The sequence below is a fragment of the Hyperoodon ampullatus genome, assembly GCF_949752795.1.
Source record: "Hyperoodon ampullatus genome assembly, chromosome: 8".
Classification (NCBI taxonomy): domain Eukaryota; kingdom Metazoa; phylum Chordata; class Mammalia; order Artiodactyla; family Ziphiidae; genus Hyperoodon; species Hyperoodon ampullatus.
The window spans coordinates 94,210,027-94,224,938 of NC_136921.1; the positions used below are offsets into that span (position 1 = coordinate 94,210,027).

Here is a 14,912-nt window from a genome sequence, read left to right on the forward strand (position 1 = left end):
CTCTGTACTTCCTCCTTAATTTTTCTGTAAGCCTAAAACTACTCTAAAAAATAGTCTGTTAATAGAAAAAATTAAATGAACTGATTGGAACTTTAATGCAGTTAAAATATCTGAAAATATACTATAATATGATGAAATAGAAAACAAAAGAAATTGCACTTGAATCCTGAACTTAAGATGTCTGGTCTATACAGACTTTCTTTTCCAGGCAGTATCAACAGTAATAATAATAATAATAACAATAATGATGATGATGATGGTGGTGGTGGTGGTGGTGGTAGTGGATAAGTTACTGTGCATTTACAGAGTGCGAGGCACTATGCTATAGATTTTACGCATTTTCTAATTTAATCCTCTCATGACCTTATGAGATATGTACTGTTACCCCTGCTTTTCAAACAAGGAAATAGGAACTTTCTCAATTCACATAGCTAGTAAATGGTGAGCAGGTATACAACCCACTATGCACTCTTAACCACAGTGGTGCTACTTTGCATTTTAATGCAAAGGGAAGATCCAATAAAATTACATGAACATGTCCCTAGGATTCCAAATTTATCAGATTAGGTCATTTGGAAAAAAAAAAAAAGCAGGGTAAAATATGGGCTTATCTAAATTATGGTTTTTTTAAAAAAAAATCTATCTGTGACCTACATATACTTTACTATACTTGCATAAAATGAAACTATAATCTCTACTTTTCTCCAAGTAGCCTTCCTTGCAAGCAGAGAGCAATGCTTTCATGGCCCAGAAATTTGCTCAAATGTTCCTTCCAAGAGAAAAAGAGAGGTCAGTTCAGTTACAGAAAGTAATAGGCATGCGGGCCAAGGGGGCAAGCCCTGGGCCAGGAGGGAGGAGACCCGTGTTGTGGTCCAAGCCCTGCCACTCCTGTGCCCAGCACATCTGTCTCTTGGGAACTGGACTTAAAGAAACTGATAAAATCTCTGTGTGCCTTCTAGTTCTCTGATTGGTGCATGTGTGACCTTGAAGATGATTAATTCTTCCGATGGAGGAAAACAACTCAGTCATAAGGCATGAAGAAATTATGATAGAGTGTGGAGTTTCATTTCCATTTAGGCAAGACTGCCTTATGGGTCTGAGGCATCCAGTGGTGGGTCTGAGGTCCTGCGGCAGAGACTCTTGCCATAGACAAGTCTCAGAGGAACAGAATAGTCAGATTAATTATACTGTGTTAGTATTAGGAAGATGAGTTCCAGTTGGTGTCTCAAGGGATTCTGGATAACCAGGGCCCTGTGCAAAACTGAAAAAAAAAAAAAACAAACCCAAAAAATCTGGCCTGTGCTATGTTTACAGAGGAATCTCCCTCCTCCTATCAACGACCTCCACTCTCCACTGCCTACTCCCTCCCCCTCCCCTTCCACACCTCACTGGGCATTCCTCCCAGGATGTCCCTTGAAGTTCCCTATGTGCTACAAAATATTCACCTCTTCCTTTAAAAATGCAGTCTCCCTGCAGCTCCTCTAGGATTTAGAAGGGAAGCAAACAGATTAAAATGAATCAGACTACAGTATAAATGGCTGAAAGGAGCTTAACCCTTCCAGGGTCAGTATTTGCATCTTTAAAATGTTAATATACATAAACCTTTCAAAAGTGGAATTTGGATAAGTAAGAGGAAGTTTTGTGGGCTTTAAAAAATTGATTAATTTTTAGGAAAGGAAATCACACTATTCTAGGACATCCTGCCTTTATTACCCATTCGACCTTAGCCTAGCAAATCAGAAAAACAAAACCAGACACCAAGCAACCCACCACTCTACTTCTGAAAGATTGCTAATCCAAATCCATGCCACTCTGCAAGATGCCAGGGTCTATATGTTCTGTACGCTAACATTTAAGTTGCTAGCCTAAATTGTCAAGTATACATTTTATGATAATCACCATATTCTACACTAATAGTCAAAGCGTCTACGAATTACAGATGTGCTTAGAGAAAATATTCAAGATGTAACTGCAATTAATTTTTGTTGCATGCGTAAACGAACCATGCCAAGAGCAGAAGTGATTTTGCTGACATTACTGTTAATAAGACACATTTTATTCAGCCGAAATTTCTCTGGTTTGGGCCCAAATTAAAAATATTATATAAAAAGTTTTTCAAAGTTATTATATGGCTTCTCCAAAGTCTATACAACCCATTATTTCACATTTCGCTAAGTATATCTCCCTGGACACAGTGAAACATATATGTATATGTACATGTATGTATATATATATTAAACAGTCAGATGCTTTGTGCAATTTTCATATATTTAGATGCAACTGAACATTTGTCTACCCTTTTCACTTTTTCAGTCTTTTGTTTCCACAAATGTGCCCATATTTTGACTACCTCAGGAGAATACAAAGGAAAATCATGTAAATAGAATGATCTTTTTCTTTTTCTTTGAAACTATTTCAGACCTCACAAATAAGATACATGAAAAGCACTGATCTATAGAAGATGACTACCTAAAAAAACAAAGAAAACACACAGTATTTTCTCTCTCTCTCTCTCACACACACAGTATCCTGCTAAAAAATAGTATAAAATTCTCAGGTATGAAGTTAAAAGATTAGCAATTAGAGGGGAAAGTATTAATGCTAGAATCAAAACAAGAAGAAGAATTATTATTTTCATGGTCCTTTAAAGTTCTACGAGAGTACTGATACCCATTATGCCATGTTGATGAAGCTGCCCTATTTACTAATGGTTAGTACCTACCCTGCTATCTCATTAAAGCTTAAAGTTAAAGATGACTAATGGTGTTTTTAAAGCTTGGAGGTACTGAATATATCTTTTTATACAGTTTTGACTTTTAAACCATGTTAATGTTTTACATATTAATAAGTTAAATTTAAATAAGAAAGGATGGAGTAAACTAAATTTGATTCAAACAGAAACAAATAAGCCTAATTGTACGTCAAACAGACAACATAATAATACAGAAGAAAGGAGGTAACTTTTGAATGTAGTACATGACTTTACATCCTCAATGAAATATATTCTAAGGACAAAAGAAGAGTGGAGTGGCCTTGAACCTAAGGAGTTTATTGTTGGTACTGGGATAGGTGTAGCAATTCTAAAATTGGTGGGGTGGGTATTGTAACCACGTATTAGTAAATATTGATATATTGATGTTGTTGGGAACCAGAGTTTTCTCTGTGGGAGAAAGGAGATACAGATACAGAATGGGAAAAGGAGAAAAAATGCTGTCATGTTGGACTGGAATTAAAGGTATTAGTAAGAACTTATGACTCTGTGTGTGTGTGTGTATGTATTTATTAGCCCTGTCGACTGAATGGTTCTAGAAGCAAAGACACCCTCGCTCTGAAAGCAATGCTACCCTGGTAGCAATAAACACATCTAGTTCCAAGATGTTGGTTTCTAAATACCATTCTCCACCAAAATAAACCAGGACATTTGGGAGAAATCACTTTTTCTTGGTCTAGGGAAGAAAAAGTACAAAGTAAGCCTGAAACCTCTTACTACGCTGGAGAAAAAGGAAGTGCTCAAAAACGGATCAAAAATTACAGCTTGAAGGGGCTCTCACTAGTCAAATTTGGGACAATTATAGCATCAAGATGTATAATGACAGGAATGGATTATAACATAATAAATTTTTTAAAAATCCTTGAGTCCATACTGATTTTTTAAAAGGGGGTAGGAGGAGGAAAAGTTTTCTTTACAGAAGTAAGCCAACTAATGACTATAGAAGTAACAAGAGAAATAGAAAGTCATCGTCTTCACAACCACCATAGTAATAACAGGTTCTGGAAAGATGCATCTGTAGTTGCTAATATAATTAGATGAAAGGCTATTAGGAAACAAGATATTCACGAGTCTCAAAGTATCTCCCCACAGATTATTTATCGATTGCAAAGGGGGAAAGATACCTTTACAATGGGGAAATCTGGCAGATACACCTTTACCAGTGATCGAATTTAATGTCATCAACATTAGGACAAACCAACATCATGAGCCACCTGATACACACCTATGGAGCATTCTTGACAAATATATTTAACCTAAATCTAATCATGAGGAAACATTAGAAAAGTCCAAATTGAGAGAGATTCTGAAGAACTGGCTCATACTCTTCAAAAATATCAATACCGTGAAAAAAAAAAAAAAAGGCGGCTGCAGGGACTGTTCTGAATTAGAGGAGACAAAAGAAATATGACTATCAAAAAATCAGCCATAAAGGCCATGATTGGAGCAATCTGGAAATTTTCAATATAGGCTGCATAGTAGATAAAAGTATTATATTGTTAAATTTCCTGGCCATGATCAGATAGATGCGGAAGTATTTAAGTTCACGGTGAAAATCATAACGTCTGCAACTAACGTAGAAATGCTTTAGCAAAACAAAACAAAACCAAGTGTATACATAGAGAGAAAGGAGATAAAGCGAAGGTGGGAAATTATTGCCAATTGGTGACTCTACATGAGGACTTTTGCAACTTTTCTGTATATTTGTAATTTTTCTAAATGAAAAATTGTTGCGGGAGGGTGGGAACCCTTGAGGTAATTAATGGGACACTTTTATACATGTTTTGGCCCCAGAACTCTATAATCCCTGTTATTCAGGTAGGGCCATGACCTCACGGGGTATGTAGAAATTAAACAGGTGCACCACAGTGCCCGTGCTGGTGGGTAAGGGGGCTGGGAGAACCTCAGGAAAAGCCTTTGGAGTGTGGCACTTGCTGGAACACAGATCCTTCCTTACTGTGGCCTGCAAGGCCCTGCACTATCTGCCCCCTTCAGTTCTCAACTACTACCTCTCCTGCCCATATACGTATTTCTCATCCCTACTTTCCTTTTTAATTCCTCATGACCTTCAAGCTCCCTCCTCCTTGAACTTGTGTTCTCTGTGCCCTCTGCTCGGGAAGCTCTGCCTCCATATACTTGTACATTGCAAACTTCGCATCATGTAGGTCTTGGCTGGAGTGTCCTTCCTGACACCAGCAGCTCTAGAGTGACCCCTCACTCCCTGCACACTCTCTGAGGGCATCTTGTTTAAAGTTGTTCTTCATGCACTCACTCCGTGGCACCAGTCAGAAATCATCATATTTATGCATTTGTTTATTAGTTTGTTATCCGTCCTCCCATGAAGCAGCCTCGGCTCTCTTGGCCACTGCTGTAACCCAGTGCCTCAATCGGTACCTAATGTACTCCAGAAACACTTATGGACTTTATGGACTGATGGTGCTAAAACACTGCACAACCCTGTGGATTAAATGCTGTATTGCTTCTCCCGAATATTTGCATTTAGAGCAATAAAATAAAAATGCAAAATAAGGGAGTTGGAGTCGATAGCCTCTCTCATGTTTCTCTTTAGACTATTCCAAGATACCTGAATCAATGCTTTCGTGTTTTCTAATGAAACAAAAGTATATTTGCAAACAATCACATATCATAGCAAACTGGATCTTCCTGTCCTTGCGACGATAAATGAACAGGGGATGCAACTCTGCTTTGTTTGCCCCCAGCACTCCAGTCACCAGCCAGAGGAAAGCATTAAACAATCGAAGGTGGGAACCTATTCTGCCTTTCCACTTCATTAAATCATATATCATTTTTACATGTGAGCTGCCAGGCTATAAATCATGTAAGACAGAATGAGAGCATTTATTAAAGGGTCAGCTGAGCATATAATTTTGAATTCCTAGGCATCCAAAAACTGAGATTGACAATAAATATGATAAAACCCAGAATCATCTGCTAACTAATAAAGCAAAGATTTTCAATCCGCCAACTTGCTAAGCCACATTTTCATATTTAAAAGAATCTATATTGAATATAATTCTTATATGGTAATGAACTTCAGTCATTTATCCAGAGTACTTCCTTAAAATATACTTAGATTTTAATTTTTTTGGGGTGGCGTAAGGATTACAAGGTTAAAAAAATACCAGTGAATAGTGTTCTCATTTCAGATTGAAGTCCACTCTCGAGATAGGTATTTATACAACATCTTTCCTCCAAAGTATGTTCAGGGAAAGCAGGTTAGTAGAAAGAAATTCCATTTGTCAAGAGGGAAAATGAAAATGGAGTTAGACCATGATGGCCAAGGTCACTAAACAAATCAGTAACTGTTCTGAGAGCAGAACCTGAAGAGACAGATGACTCACAGTGGTTTTCCCTCCTCCAAATACACTGTTTCATCTAAAAGGTATTTTGAGGGTATTCAAGTTTATGTATTTTACATTTGCATTCCTCACAACAAAGAGCTTTCATATTAGAAGAAACTCACTATCTTACTTAGACACTATAATAAATATCAAAACTATTTTCCTACTTTTAAATATCTTTATGGTTATAAAATAAGGCTTGAGATCTAACACACTGAGACAGCACAGTCAGATATAAATACTAGGTTACAGTTTTTAAAAGAAGAAAGGTGCTAACTTTCTATCATTACTATACTTTAATAACCTAAAAAGTAGGGTGCATTTTCAGAGTCTTGCATTATGATTAGGATTTTATCAACTTTAAGTCTACTTCAGAATTACAGCTAAAGAAACTAAAATATTAAATGTTAAATATACCCACAGTTTATTTACTAATTCTTTAAAAATATAAATCTCCAATATTTCCTGTTCAAGTCCCAGGGTAGAAAAAAATGTTTCCCACAAGGTGGGAATTAGTGAGTTATACAGATCAAGGTTCCAAAGCTGTGCCTGTTTTTAAACCCTCTTTCTAAATAACATGATACACATTTCTCTCTGTGATCAAGTATAGGAGGCACAGAAAAACAAAACAATACAAAACATAGCTTGGAAAACATATTCAAAAGATTGCTTGGGTCTTTTCTAACCTTATGTCCCCACATGAACCACTGATTACAGCAACACTGGTATTTCAGTATGTACAAAACAAGAAAAACTTCACAGCAAATCCTGCTTGGACAATAGATTTATCTTTTTTACCTCTCATACCAAAGTCTTCATGCACATGGAGTACCTCACTTCTGATCACATGGAAAGTGTGGTAATTATCCTTTTCTACACCTCACCCCAGCATCGCTGTTATAATTCATAGGGTTCCATCCCCTCTGCAATTCCACAGGAAATGCTTATTGCATTGCCATTTCCAAAAGAAGATTCCTCAGGAAAAGGAAAGCACATGCTTTTATGGGATGTTAAGCTATATATAGATAGATGTATAAATATCTGTATGGCTAGATCTACAAGCAAAAAATAGTGAACAAGAATACTGGAAGCCTCATGATATCCCTAGTCTGTCATATTTGAGCACTATACACTCTTCCCTAACAAAGAATCAGTAATTTGAATTTTTTTTCATGGCCAGAATCATGGAAGGTGAAATTAACTTATATAAACCTACCTTTAAAGTATATGTGTGTGTGTGTATATATATATATATATATACACACACATATATATATACACACACATACATATTTATGTATATATGTTTTTGCTTCAAAGAAAAAGAATATTAACCAATAAGAAATAGACTAAGAGCTAAATATCAGTTATTATTGTAAACAGAAAAAATGGCATTTTGCTGTTCCTTGCAAATTTCACACTGAAGTCCTTTCAGCTTCAGTGCTATATATTCTCTCCTAATTTAAAGAACACAAAATACTATATATAAACCATCTGGAGGAGGAAGACTATCTAAAAATGGCATTTCTACCTGGATTCTTCAGGGAGAATTCCTCTCCTGAAGAAGATTCTCCCCTGACTCTAGAAGAGAACTGCTTAGCTATGGTCACTTAAGAGCTTCTTTTACTTGAAAATTCTTCGGGGGCTCATTAAAGACCAGCTGCAAAAGGTGTAGTCACTGAGCCATCTATTGATTCCTATGTCTGCCGCTCCCATTAACCTTCCAACACACCTAACCCCAAGGACCTCACCAGAGAGAACTGTGTGCAGATGGAGTCTTTCCCACCACCCAAGCCAACTCAGAGCTCTTGTCTGTTAATTTTCATGGAAAATCATTAACCAATGAAATGGAAATTTTTCCAGACAATGGATCACAAGAGAAATGGTCTTTCTTGACTAGAAAATGAATACTATCCTTACTCAAAGTTACTTTTAAATTTAATATTCCATTTTATAATTTTATGGTACCATTTGAAATGATATGAGGTAGAACTCAAAAATGGACATTTTATGACATGTCTCTGTTTAATTCAACTCTTTATCATGTAAATATTTACGATTCACAGACATTCAAAAATCTAAGCGTTTCAGATGGCCAACTATAGCAGCTAGGGTCCCAATGGAAAAGAAATGCAACATTCAGTTTGGGAAAGTATTTGAGGAGGGTTTATTTTTAAGAGACTATTTACAAGCATATAATCAGGGTACAGAGGAACCACAAGGAGATGCAGGAACCAGGAGTTCAAGCAGAAGTGGTGTTACCACCACCAGAGAGATGGCAGTTACCCCAACATGGAGAGGAGGAAAGACCATGGGGAAGGTCACCTTGAGAGAAGCAGTGACCAGCACAGGGCACAGCCAGCCTGCGGTACCCTTGCAGGGAGGGATCCAGGGAATATGTACTCTGATGTCACTCTCCTCCCTCCCTCTTATCTCCTGTCAGCATTTTCCATTAGCCAAACCCAACTACAAGACAGAGGTCAAAGGATTCCACAGATTCAGTCCATACAGGTCAGCCTCCCAAAGCAGAGAACCAAGTGGACAAGGGTGAGAGAGGATCTGGAGGAACAGAAGACACCCACATAGGCAGAGACAGACCACACACTCTCCCATTCTAAGATTAGATTAAATTACAATATATTTATAATACATACAGAGTCAAGGCATCCGCCTGAGGCAGGAGCAGATGCAAGGCCCCCAGCACAGCTTGTCTTATCCCCCAGAGTCCCTAAAAGCACACAGCACATAAGCATTGGCTGTGCAAGGCAAGATCTCTTGAGTAAGAACTGCTCATTTCTTGCCACCCCAAGTTAAATCCATATTCAGGAAGATTTTACCAAGAGCCTCTGAACACTATGCAAAGGAATCTGGGGTGTCTCTGTACAAAACTGAGTCACAGAAGTTCTCTGATCAGAGCAATGCCATGATTATACCTTTGTTTAGGAAGATTTCTTTGGTCACTTTGTGGTGTTAAGATTAGAAGAAGCAGTGAATGAAGCTAGGAGACCATTTAGAAAGCCATTACAACAATCCAGGAGAGAGATAAATCCAGTATTGTCATTGTTTTATATTTTTTAAAAGCCCTGGTGCCTAATACTTTGTGATATATAAAGAATGATACAAAATTTGTTCCTTCAATTTTTGAAGTTTCTACATTCTCTCACTGATTTCTCTTGCTTCTTTACCTCCTGGGACCAATCATTCATCAAGTCCTGTTGAGCCTAACTTTTAACATCCCTAGGACCTATCCTCTTATCTCTGCCAATGTTTTGATAAAGGCCACATTTATCACATAGACTAGCATTTCTCAAAATACGTACAAGCCATCTTTAGGGATTCCATGAAAAAGAAAAGCTTTCTGATCAAATACTTTGTGGAAGTCCTGGGATAAACAAATTTAAATAGCTTCTTTATACCACTTGTGAATTCCTGGAGAAGGGGACCACATGCTTCTTCCTTTCCATAAAAAATCTTGTGACTCTCCAGGGACAATGTCACGCCTCAGAATATAGACTGAAAAATGCTGACATGGATAAACTAAGGTTTTCTTTGCATTTCTGTAAAACTTCATTCAGTCTGCTGACTATTCTGTATTTATTGTCCCCAGGACAGAGATTACATAGCATAAAGCAGAGAAAAAGGTAATCAATTCTTACAGTTTGTTTCAAATGTTAGGGGAACTCATGGGCAACAGATTTGGAGGAATATGATGAGTAAGAGCAAAATTTTTACATTCAGACTAGATGAAAGGAAGGGAGAGGGAAGCAATCAAAAGGTAAGCAGAGAGTTTTGACTTAAGTGGGTACCTGAAAAGGGGGCCCAGGTCCCATCCCACTTAACAGCCCTACATTGAGCCCTGATGGAGGGAAAGGTAACAAAAAACCCAGAAGGTTTGGTGGAGCTAAGAACCAAGGGAATCTCTGCCTTCCTGGGAAGATGGAGCCCTGGGAATAAAGCAAAACTTTGTAAATAAAATGGCTGAAACATAACTTCATGTCTATGCTGGAGTTTCTCAACCTTGGCACTATTAGCATTTAGGGCCCAATAATTCTTTGTTGGGGGGACAGTCCTGTGCAGTGTAGGATGTTTATCAGCAACCCTGGCCTCTACCTACTAGATTCCAATAATGTAATCTTCACCCTCACCTTTTGGGACAACCAAAAACATTTCTAGGCACTGCCAAATGTCCCTGGGGGCAAAATCGCAGTTGAGAACCACTGCCCTAGGTAGACGGAGTCCCAGACAGCCTCAAAGAGATTCTTACAAGTGCAGTATAGGTTGTAAACAGCTGAATGAATCATTCTGGAGGATCCAGAGCCACCTGCATGGACAATGTCCTAGAACCAGATGGGATGAAGAAAAACAAATGCAATGGTGAAAAATGCCAGAGAGGACGGATCATTCCCAAGGACAAAATGGTATACTCCCCATCATACTGCACTGGTTAAGAATGAAGATACTGGCACATACTAGGAGGCAGGCTATCTGGGTTCACATCCTGGCTCTAATCATTAAGAGCTATTTGACTAACGCAAGTCACTCAATTTTCTGGGTCTAATCCATAAGATGGGGGTAATAATAGTATATGCCATACATAATTACTACAGTAATTAAACGTGTTAAATTTTTAAAGGTCCTGCTCTCTCCATAATTAAGCTTTGAATAAGCAGTGGTTTTTACCATGTATACAAAACACCCCCCTGAAATTTGATCTAATTCAGAGGAGAGTGACCCTGAATTAAAACTAAATTTCTATCATCAAATCAAATGAGGCTCACAATAAAAACTGAAATTCATATAAAAATGAACTTATTTTTCCATTACCAATTTGTGTTCACAAATTTCTTCTCACTACATTGGTCTCTTTGTATCCAGTCTGACATTCTCCATCTCCACCCCTCAATGTATCTTCATACCACCACTGTGGTCATCCTTTTAAATCTCAAATCTGATCAGATAATGGGTTCCCTATTATCCATAGTCATAGTCACACAGAGACACGTCAAGAGTTCAAGGCTATGTGGGGAAGGGCATGGCATGAGGGTCCACTGGATTTCTGTGTAAGATTTTATTCTAAAAATTATGGTGACTTCCCTGGTGGCGCAGTGGTTAAGAATCCGCCTGCCGGGCTTCCCTGTTGGCGCAGTGGTTGAGAGTCCGCCTGCCGAAGCAGGGGACACGGGTTCGTGCCCCGGTCCGGGAAGATCCCACATGCCGCGGAGCAGCTGGGCCCATGAGCCATGGCCGCTGAGCCTGCACGTCCGGACCCTGTGCTCTGCAACGGGAGAGGCCACAACAGTGGGTGGCCCGCGTACCGCAAAAAAAAAAAAAAAAAAAGAATCCGCCTGCCAATGCAGGGGAAACGGGTTCAAGCCCTGGTCCGGGAAGATCCCACATGCCGCAGAGCAACTAAGCCCATGTGCCACAGCTACTGAGCCTGCGCTCTAGAGCCCACGAGCCACAACTACTGAGCCTGCGTGCCTAGAGCCCACGCTCGGCAATGAGAGAAGCCACCGAAATGAGAAGCTCGTGCACCGCAACGAGGAGTAGACCCCGCTCGCCGCAAGTAGAGAAAGCCTGCAATCGGCAACAAAGACCCAGCGCAGCCAAAAATAAATTAATAATTAATTAATTAAAAAAAAATTATGTATACTCCTGAAAGATGTTTGAAAATCATTGGTCTGCAGAGATTCCACCAGATGGCAGTCAAGGCCACCCATGAGCAGTCCTTAGCCATCCTTCCAGCTGCTCAGCAACCTTGTGATCCAGATGAAGAAAGTCACCCGTACAGAGTACACATGCCATGAACTTCATAGTTTTGTACATGCTATTTCATCTGCTTGGAATGCTTTTCTGTATCTCCTACAGATAGGAAGTCACTGAAGGGCCCTTTTCCTGGAAACATGCTCAGATTTGCATTTTTGAAAGAAATATCATGTACTCTGGTGCTGGGGGGCCTGCTTCATGTACTGTAGGATTGCTTACCAAGGCTGGTAGGGAAAATACCTAGCATCCCTATGATCACATTCCCCCACAAAGTCCGGGGTGCTCCAAAAAACAGAACATTGGATCCACCAACCTTAGGAAATCAACCCTCCTTGTCTATTCTTTCATATTTTCCTGCTTATCCTTCTCAAAAGTCCCTACCGCTCTCCCCTTATATGATCTAGTCCCTTCTAAGAGACTCTAGAACACCAGAGCCAGTCTCTCTTCCAGTATGGGCAACTTCTGCTTTCATCTCTGCTATACTACTCTCCCCTGAGCCAAAGAGAGCACAGAGTTCTGGAAAGGGGAAAGATATGCACATCTAGAGTAAAACACAACTGTGTCACAGTGAATCACCATTCCACCTGCATGTGTGTCTCAGTGAATCACAGCTTCTTTCTTCATGCTTTTCTTGAATAAGTTTAGATTAGTTTTGTGGTCAGAAAAATATACTATTAAAAACAAGTCCAATTGGGACACCCATGCATGTTGAAGCACCCTTCTACAAGTTAAACCATGATATAGAAAGCAGTACCTTGCCCAGTAGCTGCCTTCTCCCTTTTCCAAACCTTCAACATGGTTCATTCAGTGATGAAAAATACTGCTCTTTTCTCAGGAGGGTCACCATTCATTGCCTTCATCTGTGCATCCATGTTCTACCCTTTCAGTTTAATGCCACAGCCCATCAGATCATCTCCTCCTCTGTCCCATTTGGCAGCCAGTCTCGGGACTGCTGCTGGTTTTCCATCTGTCAAACTCAATCTACTTCAACATAGAGGCAGGACCTGGAGAGTGGACTGAGTGAAGAACAGTGAAGGCGGACTGGTTTTACCCTGGATTTGATCTACTTTGAAGGGAGAAGGGGTCCTAATAACATGGAAAATTCCCTAGCAGGGACTTGCTTCCTGGCTTTGAGAGAATCTGGTTAGAAATGGGCTTCCAGCTTGGAAGATAACAACCCCATACAGTGAAGAGCTTTTGCAGTGTCTTCCCGGTTACAAAGATTCCTCTTAACCCCCAGCAAGAGGGGCGTGAGGGAGCAGCCATTGTGAACAATTCTGTACAGTGTGCCCATACTCCTTGTTACAGTGGACTGGTCCAGAGAGGATGCCTGGTCCAAACCAATTAGATGGAATGGAATATGCTTGCATAACCTCCTTGAAAATGGACACCAATTGAAATTGCTTCTTCCATTTGCTAGTTGTGTGACCTAGGGTGAGGCATGTAACCTCTCTTGACCTATTTCTTCATCTGTGAAAAGAATAATTGGAACTAGATGATGTTTAAATTTCCTTTCTGCTCTTGCATTATGGTTGTCATGAAGCAGGTGAATTCTAGAGTCAGTGAGGCCTGGGTTCAAGATCATGTTTTGTCAGGCACGAGTCTTATGACCTAGAAAAGTTCCTGGAGTTCTGAAGTATGAGTTTCATCATCTGTAAAATGGGAATGATGACAGTGCCCACCTTGCTGTTAAGTGATACAGTGCACGTAAAGTGCTTAAACACTACCACACAAAGTAAAGCAGCCTATGGCCTATGGTTGCTATTGTTATTGTTATTTCTACATAGAACATAAGGTGAATTTTTTTTAAAAGGAAGGAAAATAAAATTGATTTTTTTTAAAATGGAAGGAAACCAAGGTGAAAACATCATAATTGTTCAGCTAAAGGAATGATTTGAATAAGAAGATCAAACCACTTGGCTTAATATTAGTGCAAAGAAGTGAGGGGATGAAGGACAAAGAATCAATATGACCTTCCAGGCATGTAAACATGTACAGGGTGTTTAACTGTGGTCTAAAAAAAAGGTAACACTATTTATGTCAAGCCCTATCACTCTCAGAACTTAAATAAAAATTTAATAACAAAGAGTACTCCAAATACAAAGAGCATTGGGTAAAATTACAACTCTCTAATGGATGACAAAATCTGTAAACTATTCAACTTGAAGAACCATGTTGAAGACATATATTCCATTGTCTTTCTTTGTAACCTTGTTTTGGTGACATGTACAATATTCATATACCTGGGATATTGCTTTTTTATTATGTCAAGAGCATAATGCTCATTACTCCAAACCACACAAGACTGATTGTCTCAGATCCAATTGATTATCTCAATCCAGAAACTACCCTAACACCCCAAAGGTGGTAATATTTTAAAACTCTCAGAAGAATAAACTAGGATGTCTATTACAGAATATTTTTCTGTACATAGATGGTATGCTCTGGCAGCAACTTACTGACACAGATTCACTTAAATATGCAGCCTTATCATTACTTCTGTGAGTCACATGATCTGATGGGGTACAATGCAATGAACTGAAGAAGGGTGAGAGAGAATACAAGGTAGGTAAGAGAGAAAAAAGTAATAAAGGAACCAGTGCTGCATACTGTGGCATAATATAATGCCAGCCTCAAGAGACAGAAAATCTCAGCAGTAGATGGGCTGTAGTTAGTGAAAGCAGTCGACCCAGGGTACTTCAGCCAAAACAACAATGTCATTCTACCTGTAAAGCTGAGAGCAAGCGCCACAAAAATTGATGGGGACAGGAGTCAAAGATAAAGCCATCATACAAAGGGCATGTCACTTTTGTCTCACTTATAAAAGAACTGTATAGATCACACGCATCATATTTTTCACATCATATTTGTAAAGATTTACAGCCCTTGTTCCATTTTCTGGGCTTGCATGTACAAAGCAACATGTGTACAAATGACCCTTTTCAGATGGTCACACTAGGGAACTGGCAAGAGTTTACCTAGTTGGGGGATCCTAGAGACCTCCTGAGCAATGC

The 14,912-nt window shown here is 39.2% G+C and overlaps 1 protein-coding gene across 1 annotated transcript in view; it reads right to left on the reverse strand.

Annotated features, from left to right (window-relative positions):
• Positions 1–9,958, reverse strand: part of ZNF385B (zinc finger protein 385B) — a gene marked incomplete at both ends in the record, with an annotated part of 398,204 nt that extends 388,246 nt beyond the window's left edge. Inside the window, one exon of the mRNA XM_079709843.1 lies at positions 9,931–9,958. The remainder of the gene's footprint in view (positions 1–9,930) is intronic.
• Between the last annotated feature and the right edge of the window lie 4,954 nt (positions 9,959–14,912).